A 13,375-nucleotide genomic window follows, 5' to 3' on the forward strand; every position below is an offset into this window, starting at 1 on the left:
TTCTTTTAGTTTTTGATTATCCTGAGAATTTTGCTAACATACTTCAGGAATTAATGCAGCAGTCCTATCAGTTAAATTCCATTTATTTGCCAACATCAGCTCTGTGTTGCATGATGAGGCTGTATGACCACAGAACCTCTTGCTCACAAAGAGCTACCTTCTCCTGTCTGCCTTTCCCTGGCTCAGAGGGCAGAGGTGAGGGGGTGCCAAGACACAGGACTGGAGACAGCACTTCTTCACTGAGCCAGCACTAATTCCATGGCCCAAACTGGCTACAGCAGCAGGACATCACAAAAGCACTGACACTGAGCTTGAGCCCGCTCCTCAGCTTGAGCCGGCTCCTGCTGAAATGTCTGGTGGTCACCTACAATGGAGACAAGCATCCTCGACACCCTCCTCAGTCACTGGGGAGAAACAGGCACTTTTAGGACATGAAACGTAGAAGTGGGTAATTCCCACAGGCTCTTTTCCAGGTGTACCTTCACAGCCATTCAGGCGTAGCTGCAATGTCTCCTGAGTGCCCCATTCATATTCTGGGATCGTGGGCTTGCACCTGACACCCTGGAGACCTTAGGCTGGCCTCCAAATCTCTTTTAACTCTCAATAATTTAAATTAATTTTCCCAAAGTCAAGTCTGTTTCACCCATGACAGTAATTGGTAAGTGATCTCTCTCTATCTATATTGAACCATGAGCTTTTTTTATCTGATTTTCTACCCCTGTTCTGCTGAGGAGAAATGGGGAGGGGGTCTGGCTGCTGACCATGATCTACCCACCACGTGCAGCAAGGAGACAAGATCCCAGGGATGACTTCTCTGGTGCTTCAGCCAAAAAATTAGTCAAATTCCCACTGACCTGCTTTTCTGTCCTGTGCCATTTGAATGCCTCCAAGGATGCTTTATGTATTGAGATGTGTGATGGAGTCAAATACCACTGAGGTGCCTGGTTCTGGCTCTTGCAGTGCATGCTGTAGGAACAGGGCTCCTCCTAAAACAGGGTGGCAGCACCCACGTTTGTAAGTGGACATGGCTGTGACCTCTGGGGTAGGAGCTTAATTCTGTGTCCTCAACACAGGCAAGACGTGCTGAAAATGTGTCAGAAAATGCTGCCTTGGCCCAGACCCTGAAGGCAGAGAGACACCAGGTGGGGTTTAGCTGAAGATTCGGACAGATGTGACTTCTGTGGCCAATGTGTAGGGTCTACATCAATAACAGGCATCTGCACTCCTGTGGCAGACAAGGAGAGCTGCTCGGGGGGTCTAGGGGGGCTGACATCTCACACTAGGCACCTGCATCCTCTTTTCACTATTGCTCTCTGGTCTCCCATAACTGTGTTGACCACCACTATACACGACAGCAGACTAGGCACCTGTCCTAAACACAGGCACAGACCTTGTGGATATAGAAATTCAGGTGAGTGCACTGTCACCTAAAGGGAGGGTCCATCCTCTCCAGCTCCAGCTTCATTTTCCCCTGACTCCTTTGACAGCACCACCCAGGAAAGTCATCTGCTTATGGACAGAGGTACCAAAGTAACAAAATCAGGTAGATTGCTGCACATTTAGCTCATCCAGATGTCAAGCAAATGTTAGGAAGAGAGCAGAGAGAGAAGAGGGCCCCAGGGTCTGGAAAGAAGATAGGATTGTGGTTTTGAGCAGCAGCCAACAAAGTAGATCAGCCTATATGTAACATAAAACCTCTTGAGGTTTCTAATCGATTTCAAGGTTGATCAAGGAGAAAACACTGCCTTTTGGATAATTTGAAGGCTTAGCATTTCTGGCGGTAATGCCCACTGACTCTTCAACTGTCACCTAAGCTCAAATTTAGCTTGAAGAATGTGGGCTAGTAACTGAAGTGTTACTTCCCACCATATACACCAAGGTCTCGAAGTATTCCTCATTTAAATGGATGGTTAGGAGAAGCTCCCTGGAGCTGGTTTCCCCCTCAGCAGTGATACAGATCCCTCCTGAGCTGGACACACAAAGCTGATTTCACACTCTTGCCCATGGTGCCCATAGAAAGGAAGCAGATGGCCGCCAAGTTGAGAAATGCGATTACTTAGCCTGGGTGTGAGAAGCCAGTAGTTGATTATAATTAAACAGTTGATAATTATTAATTATTTTTGAGTGGGCATTAGAATCCGCAGGGTCACAGGCATGAGAACCCAGCCTGCAGCAGGCAAACCCCACTAGCCTGTCAGCTCCTGCTGCAGTGGATGGCTGGCTACTGTGCCTAGAGGGTACTTCTTGAGTAAGGAGGACCCACCAGCCCCACATCTGAGGTAAGGAAGCAACCCTGTCTGGTGCTATAGTCAAATGCTGCTAAAGAATGTAGAGGTATTTGTGGCAACTTCATCTTTCAGATCTGAAAACTGTTCCAAGTTGTGCACCTTTGTCTTAAACCGACATTGGATGAATGTGCTGGAGGCCAGAAGTGGAGTCTGCCTCCTATCCATTCTCCTGAGTGGATGACCCAGTGCTGGGTGACAGGAATTACATTTGTCCCTGCAGATGTCTGCTAGGCAGCCCCACCTTTGCAGCCCAGCTCCCAGGACCTTCTATCCACCTGGCTGCTGGCTGCAGCCCTCTGCCATGGTGATGGGTCCTGACCCTGTCCAGGTTGGCCACTCTGTGCATGGTCACTGTACCACAGCCATGTGCTCCATCCCCTCAGGATGGGGCAACTCACTGGAGAACAACCTGCCCAAAGGTCTCTGCAGACAAGTTCTCCTTTTTTCCCACAGGTTCATGTTCTGTGTAGAAATACTCCTTTGTGGTTAAAGCAACACAACTTAATTATAACTTAATAATTTCAATTTGGTCCTGTAAGAAGAGGAGAGTTTTGTGGGATATCAGCAGACATCATAATGATAGAGAGCTCAGAGGAACAGAGGGACAAAAAGAAGAAGAAGAAAGGGCAACAGCTTCCTCCCTTCACCTGGAAAAAATCTTCTCTCATTCACAGTGAGAAGACAAAAACAAGCAGGGAGTTTGGGAAGACAGGAGAGACGGACCCACATGATGGGGGACTAAGCTGTCCAGAGGCTGCAAACACACAAAGGTTTGAGAGGATGATCCCCAGTTAAATAAGCAATTTCATTATGTACAGAGGATCCTCAGCTTAATTCATCCTCTTTTCCCATGCAAAACATGTCCACTGGACTTGGAAGAAATTCAAGGACCTTGACTTTCCAAAAGTCCTACAGCAGACACTAAGAGCGAGTTCAGTGGACAACTAGGTAGAAAATAGCATGAAGAGGCACCTCTGCAAATCAAAATCTTAACATTGTTTTTGCCTATAGATTTCCTACCTGAATCTCTGCATGGGGACAATAGTATACAGTGTATTTGGGGTGTGACCCCTAAGTGAGGGCATTCCATCCCCAGCTCTCTGCTGTGGCTCCTAGAAAATAATTCCCCAAGGTCTCCTCCCTCCCTAGAGTTTAATTTCACTTCTGTGCCAGACTTTTCTTCTCCCTCCTTCCCTCCCTTGAGGGCTAGATCACCTCAGAAACGGGACCCAGGCAGGGCCAGCAGCCTGCTGTGACCTTTGCCTGTTGGAGTAATGCACAATTACAAGAGACCCGAGGTACTTCTGAGCACACAGCTTGGCAGGATGTTAATTAAAACAGAGTAACATTGCCTCTACCCTTCGCAAGGCCGTAGCTGAGAACATTTTATGAACGTCTAGGAGGTAAAGGAACATGTTCAAGGCTACACCACATATCTGTGAGGGAGCTGGGAGTAAATCCAAGTGTGTTTTGTTTACATATCAGAATACACCCTGACACATGCAATGAATCCAGGACAAGACCAGATGCATGCACCAGAGACCAGTGGCATGAGAAGGTAGAAAAAATTTCTTCCAGTCACTTCACTTGAAAGAGAAAGAGAGACTTGCCTCCATCCTCTCTCACCCACACCAGCAGCAAGCCATCACTGTCCAAATCGCCTTTGTAGAAGTCCCCACGGTCCCTCGGTCCCCTGTCAGATGATAACAAAGAGGTTCAGTCTGTCCCTTCCAAATTCATGGCTCCTTTGGGCCCCAGGATGGCCGGGGTACCGCTTTGTTTTACCACCCTGGCATTTTCTGAGCAGTTATTTATTTTTATTTATTTAACTGCATAAATTGATTATCCATGTAACAACTTTAATCAATTATCTGCGGCAAACAACTTCTCTGCAACTTAATTTGCAAAGTTCTTCCCTGACCTAGCAATATCTGATTGCATCATATAAGAGCTTAACTTTGAAATGGCAACACATTTCATTAAAAATAACTAATAGCTGCAGGGTTTAAAGATGTAAATGTTAATTTTCTTAATGAGAAAAAAAAGGGCATGCAGACTCTACCTGTCTATATTCATTATACTGTGTCCACATGGGATGACTCACATTTGCAAAACTCAGGTTTAATTAACATGCTTATTTTTACAATGATATTTCTCATTATAATAAATTAAATGTTTAAACAGCCAGTGCAAACATTTTGATCCAAGACAAAAATGCTTGCACAGTGCTAGTTTAAGCATTTAATTTATTATAATCCTTTCCATAACAAATGCCTTAGAAGTTGATTTCTTCGCTGTGAAAGGCTATTAGTATTATTTCCTCTGGTAATGTTTAATCCAAGACAATCAGAAGTGTAAGGCGTGAACGGATCGGGGCTGGAAGGGATGATGCTGGATGCGATGGCGGGGGAGCCTGCCCCGGTCGCAGCGGGTGCCAGCCCCGCTCGGAGCCGCGCCCGGGCACCCGCGCTGCCACCGGCAGCCACACGTGAGCCCATCCGAGCGCATCCATGATCCAGAGCTCGTTCGTTACCCCAGGGCGGGCGGTCCCTCTGAACAGGACCTTCCAGTCCGGGTGTGCGCTCTGTTCGAGCCCCGCTCCGCCGCGTCCCGCCGGGCCGGGGGCCGATGCGGCCCCTGAGGCCGGGAGGGAGCGGCGGCGCTGCCGGGGCGCTGCCGGCGGGGCCCGCCAGGGGGCGGTGCGGGCCCGGCCCCGCCATGGGGCCCTGCGGGGAACGGCGGGAGCGGCGGGGCGGGAGAGGCAGCGGGATGTGCCAAAGTCCCGGTGTCTGGTACCACCGAGGGGCTCCCTGGTGACCGAGCCCCTTATTCCCTCGGAGTTCCCAGCCTGGCGGGGGCAGGAGGCTCAGCCCTGAGCTCGGCGGCAGCAGGGCTGGGCGGCAGATGGGCGCCTCTGAGGGCAGAGCCGGCCGTCCTCAGCCTGGACAAGAGAAAGCTTCAGGGTGACCTTGCAGCACCTTCCTATAGCCCTTCTAAAGGCTACAAGAGAGCCGGGGAGGGACTTCTGACAAGGACGTGTAGCGTCAGCACAAGTGGGAATGGTTTTAAACTGAAAGAGGCTGGGTACAGATTATATATTAGGGAGAGATGAGGATGATTGGGTGCTGGAACAAGTTGCCCGCAGAGGTCTCAGATGCCCCATCCCATGAAGCAGGCCAGGCTGGATGGAGCTCTGAGCAGCCTGGTCTAGAGGAAGGTATTCCTTCTCATGGCTGGAGATTTGGAACCAGATGATCTTTAAAATCCCTTCTGACCCCAACCATTTTATGCTTCTATTTCTAAAAAGCTTCTGACCCAGCCCCTGCATGGCCAGGGTCCTGGGAGCAAGCTGGGTTGGAGAATATGTCCTTCTCGACCCTAACTTCACCAAAGGCAGTAGTATTACTCCCCAGACAGATGCCAGCTGTCTGGGCTCTGTCAGCTCCCACTCGGGACTGGGACATGAAGCCCTGTGAGAAGCAAGGAAAGCAGAACATGGCATGGCAGAGCAGGGACTCTCCTGGGGCACGGGAAGGAGCAGGGGGGGTTGCCCTGTGAGAGCAGTGAGACAGCCTCCATCTGACTTTCCTAGGGTTTGTGCTCCCAGGAGACATGTCCTTTACCTCCTCAGGGGAAATTTCCACCTCTGAGCTGGAGCAGTGTCTGCAGAAAGAAATGAGCCAGGAGGCAAATTCCTCTTGAAGTAATCCAAGAAGAGAAGTCTTGTATAAGAGCTAAAGCCAAGGCGGGGTGGTGCAATCAGGTGAGAAAAGCCCATGTGTTCAACCCCCCCAGCAGCGGAGGAACACAAGGCAGGGAGCTGCCTGGGCTGGGGACAGGCACGCAATGACCCACCGTGGGTCCCCCGTGTAAAGCCACCAGCATCTCCTGTCACCATCCCACCCTTGCACCCAGGAAAAACTCCCACCCCAGCTCGGGGGCCTGGAGCCAGTGTCAAATAACCATGGCTGTACAGGGTATTTCAGGGATGCTAAAAAGTTAGTCTGCAAGTCACTCCAGTTTACTTGGTAATTCAAAAGTATATAATTTGAATTCATAAATAAAACCCTTTAGGGGATCTCATTACTCTGTGAAGAGCATTAGCAAAACACAAGTTGTCAATCACTTTAGCCAGCTGACAAGCTAGAAACCAGATGATGATCCAGGCTGAGCCAAATCAGCAAAGGGGAAGAAAAATCTCTCCTGGATTTACCTCCAGTGAATGATGAATGACAAATGACCAGTGATTTTTTAAAGAAATGGACATTAAAACATCAGTGGACAAATCACCAAATCTCCCCAGATCACTGAATTAAGTTTAGGGGTTACTCATTGTCTGAAAAATGTCTGGCCAGAAGGCTCCCATTTATGTTCCATTGCTTGCTGCCTGACAATCTCTGGGCTCACAAAAATTCAGCAGATTAATAAGCTGATCCCACTGCTTAACTAACTGAGAAAAGCAAAAAAGTGATTTGAGTAGCAGTGCGATGGTCATTACAAAAATATCCACTGACTTTGGAAAATTGAGGGCACAACATTTTTACCTCAGAGGGCAGATTTATGTAGGCCACAAAGTGCCTTGGGTATTTCTTAGAGTCCTCGAGTTTATTCATGTATTATTTCCTCCGAAATTCAGTACATTTTTCCAGCAGGCAAGAAACTGGGGCTTCTGCGTACAAGTTTCATCTGCTCAAAATGTGAAAAAATATAGATCCCCTTAGCACATTCTGCTACAGTAGAAGCAAAGTGTAAAAGAAAAATTCCAAATATGTAGATTTAAAAATAAAAACACAGAACTCTCCTCCCTAAAAGGGATTTGAAGGAAAAAAAATCCCTCAGCTACAGATAGGTCTAGACTTTAATTGTGGAGCTGCCTAAGAAGAATTGTTGGCCTGAGGTCATTTTAATCAGGTTGCATGTCAGCTTGCAAAATCTCCAAATTAGCTTACAGCTTGGGGAGAGAAAGATGTTTTTCTTTCCTGAAGAACGCAAACAGATTGTTGTGACATGTTCTCAGTCATCATGACAGATCAGATCCCTGCTTTGCGCTGCGAGCTGGGAAGGAAGGCAGCCTCTTCTCCAGTTCCTTCAGAGATTTGGGCATCTCCCACTTTGTCAGAGCTGGGGATGGAGTTTACAGAAATCCTTATGAAAGTGAGGTTTATATGCAAAGACTCTGATAAAAGAGAGTGACCTTAATTGGGAAGCAAGTTTCTTTCACATTTTTTAACAACCTCCAGGCCTTCCTATCAGTCTGATGAAAGGGAACTTGTGAAAAGAAACAATCTGTATTTATGCAGCAGAAACTATCATATCCTGAGCCACGCAGAGAATGACAAGGAACCGACTCATCCTTTTAAAAAAAGGATTAATTTGCCATTTTCTTCCTGAGGTTGTAAAAAGCAGGAGTGTGGGTGGATTTCACAACAGGCTGAGTACTTTAGCTGGATTTACGATGAGCTCTGAGCCTGTGTGAGACTCTGCATTGTGGTGTGGAGCAGCTGACCTGGGGTGATGGCCCTTCTAAGGTGTCCATAGCTTATGGGTCCAATTCAGTCCCTGAGCTGTAGCACATTTGGACACTCTTTTTCTTTTTTTTTTATTTCTCCATGTTCTGTTTTTCATCAGCATCAGCAGATGGTTCCAATGGGATAACAGGGGAGGACGAGATCAGGAGCAGTGACTTGGTTTCATCTGGAAAGACTCCCAGAGGGAGAGGCAAGTGACAACTGGCTGGTAGTGGGACACGTCTCACCTGTTGGGTGGCTCCAAAGGTCTGCATCTGAGCCAGCACCCAGCAGTGTCTCATTCATGGGAATGAAAGAAATGAGTGTCTCTAAATGGTGATTCCTCCAACTTCTAGCTGCTACCTCCTTCTCTTAAATAGTTCAGGCACCCCATCTGGACAAAAGGAATCTATCCTTGGTAGTGGCTGAGGGCTCAGCAGTGCCTGCAGCTGAGAAGAGATGTATACAGAAGCCCAAGTCCTGCCTAGAGATCCTGGTATTCCAAAAACAAGTGCATGCCTGGATAGAGATGGACCTGGAACCACTTTGCCAAACCAGGAGAGGATGCCACATGCCCGTGCATTTGCCATGAAGGCATCATCCTGAGTAGCTGACATAGAATCACAGAATCATTTAGTTTGGAAAGACCTTTAAGATCATCAAGTCCAACTCACCAGTACTGCCAAGTGCACCACTAAACCACATCCCTGAGTGCCACATGTACATGTCTTTAAATACCCCCAGGCTGCCTACTTCCCTGGGCAGCTTTTACTGTGTTTGACAACCCTTTCTGTGGAGACTTTTTTCCTAATATGCAATCTAAACCTCTCCTGGAACAGCTTGAAGCCATTTCCCTTTGTCCTACTTCTTGTTACTTTGCAAAGGAGATCATCCCCCACCTTGCTGCATCTTCCTTTCAGGGAGCTGTAGAAGGTGGTAAGGTCTCTCCAGAGCCTCCTTTTCTCCAGGCTAAACAGCCCCAGCACCCTCAGACCTTCCTCATAAGCCTTGTGCTCCAGACCCCACCCCATCTCTGTCGCCCTTCTCTAGACTCACTCCAGCCCCTCAATGTCTTTTTTGTAGTGAAGGACTCAGAACTGGACAGAGGATTTGAAGTGTGGCCTCACCAGTGCCAACTGCTGGGGGCAATCCCTGCCCTGGTCCTGCTGGCCACACTCTTTCTGATCCAGGCCAGGATGCCATTGACATTTTTGGCCCCCTGGGCACAGCTGGCTCATGTTCAGCTGCTGTTGACCAGCACCCCAGGCCCTTTTCCAAAGGTCAGCTTTGCAGCCCCTCTGCCCCCAGCCTGTAGCTCTGCCTGGGGTTGTTGTGACCCAAGGGCAGGACCCTGCGCTTGGCCGCGCTGTACTTCATACAATTGGTCTTGGCCTATTGATCCAGCCTGTCCAGATCCCTCGGCAGAGTGTAAGACATAACACTTCAGGCTTTTAAAACTGGATGGGAAAAGACAGTGGGGTTGCCTCTGTTGGGACAACCCCTGGTGTCAGGAGAAGAGACTGCATTTCCCTGTTCCCGTTCTTTCCTTAGGTGGCTTTGCAAGCCAAGAGAAGTCACACCCCTATGTCTCAGAGTGGAAGCTGCCAGTTTATTTCTCCCAACAGCCTCCACATTGACAGCATAAAAATCTTCTTCTTCCCTGTTGTAAGAGTTTGGGGAGTTATTTTTCTGTTTTCTGGATCCCTGCCATCAGCCCTGGTGGGACCCAGGGCAAGGCAGCAGTGCCGCGCAACCCAGATGTCAGCAAACCATTAATCCCAAGGGACAGACCCCTGGGGTGAGAATCCCGCTGCAACTTCTCCAATTAGACAGCTTACCTCCTGCTTTGCCTCTGCTCTCGCCATTTCAGACTGAACATATTTTATTGTTCAGCCTCCTAGTTAAACGGCTGGGAAGCTCTGGATGTAAGCACACGGAGATTACTGGTTCAATAATAGAGTCAGGCACATTGGCTTTACATCGTTTTGCTAATAAAGCTGCAAAATAAAGCTGTTGACTCTTCTTTCATCAGCATCAACCCCATGAGGCTCTCCCCTGTCTCGCCTGGTGATTAGAGCAGAGGACTGGGAACATGGGTCTGGAGTTCAGCCCTTAATGAGCCTCCTGTTCGGTGTGTTTCACTCAGGGCTCTTGACCTCTTTGCACCTCAGCCAACTCAGCTGTAAAACTGGATGAAAGATGGACCTCGTGGAAACCATCCACCGTGCCCCAGTTGGGCCTTGAGTCCAGATTCCATGGGTAAATCCAAAATAAAAATCAACAACAATTTGAATCTGCGGTGACCCAGCTCAAATGCCACGAGGACGTCAAGCCTTGCCAGTGTAAACAGTGCTCAGTCTCTGGGGTCCCCCATTACAATGTCAGAGCAAATCTAAGAGCTATGCCTGCAATTTGTGCTGCAGTGAAAGACAGCAGTGCTGCAGCCTCCAGCACACGCAAGGCAACGTGGTGCCAGCTCCAGTATCCAGGCACATCAGCAGCTGCCACACCGAGCAGTGCTGGGAAAACTGGGTGCCACGTGTGGTCCCAGATGGGGGAAGCAAGGTAGCAAGGTCCCCCTTACTCTCTAAGTCTCTGAGCTGCCAGACAGGTGACATCTCTTCCCTCATGGAGAAGCTGGCATGAACCATGCCAAGGACAGGAAAGCCTTAGTGCTCTGTCACACCATGTCCAAAGTGTTTCCAAACTGTCCCGCAGTCAGGATGGCACCTCTGTCAGCACCCGTGGCTCAGTGCAGCAGAAGGAGGTGAAAGGAGGTGCTGGCACAGCTTGTTTGCTGTGTAACACCTTCCAGGTATGACCATGATGCTCAAGACAAGCCCTGTCTCACCACCTCACCCGGTCCAATGCACACACATCTTCTCACATAAAACACAGTGATTTCTCTCAAAGTTGGGAGCAATTGAGAGCTTTTTCCCTCTTAAGTGGGAGGTTGCAGGTCAGACTTCTAGGTGGCATAGAGGAGCCAGAGCTACCAAGCTGTCATTTAAATGTGGGGAGCAATGAAGAAGACAGGCTCCATCCCTTGGGATCTCAGCAGTGTGGAGTCAGCTTTGTACGTGCCATTTGTCATAGCGGGCTTAGCAAACTGAGCAAGAAACTGTTTCCAGACAGAGCAAGAGCACCTGGGATCCACTTAATTTAGTCCTGTGGCAAGGCCATTTGCTCCCAAACCTGCTCTGCACCTTCTTGTACAGTTCTGTACTGCGCAGCCATGTGAAGATGAGACTCCTGAAGCAAAAAGCTCTTCCTTGGGCATCGACAAGAATCCCAGGTGCACTTCTCTGTCTCAATATTATCCCACCTTGAACCATGTGGGCATACCCAGCCAAGCACAGGCTTGGAAAAGGCTGAGGTTGAGAACTGTCTTTCAGAGCCTTCTCCATAGCCCTTATAATCCTAGCTGCCCCACGAAGTGCCCTTTAGTGACTGGTGAGTTGTAGGTGTGAAGAAGAGGCTGGGATGAAGCATCCTCTGGAACTGGGAATGTGGGTATTTGCACAGCATGATGGGATCAGTGCTGGTGGCTGGGCATGAGCACAAACCTGCAGCATACAATGGCGACCTGTGTTCTGGTGTAAGGATCCTTTTGCTGAGGATTTTCCATCCCTTGAGGAAAATATGCTAACAGGCTTTAAATAATTAAACAAATCACATTGCAGGCAAACCCAAGTTGATCTTTAAAATGCATTATCCTCAGAAGGCACTAGAAATGCTCAGTGCTTTATATCCTCCTCAGAGCTCTTCACACATTAACTAATTCATCACACTAGGGACCACCCAGCTGCATCTCGACCACAGAGCAAATGCTCTGCCAGTCTCTTCCTCCTTTAAAACTGTGTTGCCACAGCTGGAGGCCAGGTTTCCTCAGCACCAACCAGCTGAGGCAGCGAGGCAACAAAGCTCTTTTCATCAGGCCAAGTTTGCACGGAGGACATTTCTCCCACAAAGCCACTTGCTGATCCCAGATGGAAGGCGGGTTTCCCTTGTGGCCACAAGATACTCTGGGGCAGCTACAACCACCTCCTTGCAGGAAAGGGGAGTTGTGGGTTGTAAGGACCACAAGTTTGGCTTTCCATGGGCAGAGGCCAGGAAATCAGCTACCTCGAGCCTCTCCTCCGGGCCACCAAGGCCATGGATGGTGGAGAGGCATTTGCAGGAGACGGAAGACAGGACGGCAGAGCAGCTGCAAGGTAGTAGTGTCCACCTATCACAATGCTACAGAGCCATTTATCTGTCTCTCTGTGAGCTAATTGTTCTTATCCCCCAAACCAGCCCCAAAACTGCCCTGATGATAGGTCCTTGCTGTCCCTGACACACTATGCCAGGACAGGGGGACAGCTTGAGGCAGCAACCAGGTCTGTCAGCCACAGGAGAGCACGGCTGGTGAGGAACAGGGAAAGGCCGTGCCATCCCCAGCATCTCCCAGCCAGGTGTGCTGGGCATTGCCCTTGCACTCACAGGAATCCATGGAGGACAAACTGGTGGACAAAGGGACTGCCACCCCTTCTCCAATCAGGAAGGTTTCCTGTGGTGGTGTTTGCCACCCTCAGCTTTCTCCCGTGCCATGCATGGCCCAGAGCAGATGGGTTATAACACATGGAGTTTAAATTATTTGACAGTTCCCCTTTTGGGATTTGGGAACACCATGGAAATGGCTGCTGTGGGGCAAGCCCTGATGATGTGCTGGGCATCCTGGAGGCAGCTGCAGCTGTGAGCCCCAGAGCAGCCAGTTCTTCCCAGCAGCTCATAATTCCCTCTCCAAACTCACCTGGCCTCTAGGGCCACAGGCTGCCATTCCTCCCTCCATCCCTCACTCTTCCAAGCTGTCCAACGTGAAAGGTCCACAGCTTTTTTCATGCTATTTCTCAAGCATTTGTTCCCCTCAGCAGTCCACACTGGACACACACAACAACCCTGCTGCCCCAGGCTTACCAAATAACATCTTGACACAGGAGATTTGGCCTCAGCCAGGCCAAAATTGTCGTTCTTGCTAGTGCTTCCTTTCATAAGCAAAGTGGAGTCCTATCACTGTCTGCTGGACTTTCCAGCAGGAACTCACCCCTTTTCTCATCCATATTCCAACCTAAGCACAGAGGTCCTTAGCGACAATGCAGCTCTCACAGCCTTCAGTGGGGAACAGAGGTCCTTGATGGACGTGTCATCTCTGAGGGCCAGCAGGCTCGAGAAAAGGTTCTGAAGTGAAAAAGCTCCACAGGACTAAAATTTCTCATGGTTCTTTCACTCTCCTAGGCTTAGTTTATGAAATCTGTGATGTGAGGGAGGGCATTTTGTAAAAAAATATTTTTTAAATTAAAAAGATCTAATCTGGGGGAAGAAGTATTGTAGATTGGCTAAAAAGAAGAAAAGCTTGATGTAAGAGACAAAATAATAGAACAGAAAATAGATGAATAAGGATTAAATCTACTGGAATGAACTCCTTCAAAAGTCTCACAGGGGTGATGAGAGCAAAAATGTTTAAAGTGTTGTCAGAAGGGTGAGTAAAATACACAGTTCAAGAGATTGGATTTGTAAAAAACATTCTGGTGCTGCAGACAC

This window comes from Melospiza georgiana, chromosome 2, assembly GCF_028018845.1.
Source record: "Melospiza georgiana isolate bMelGeo1 chromosome 2, bMelGeo1.pri, whole genome shotgun sequence".
Taxonomy (NCBI): Eukaryota; Metazoa; Chordata; class Aves; order Passeriformes; family Passerellidae; genus Melospiza; species Melospiza georgiana.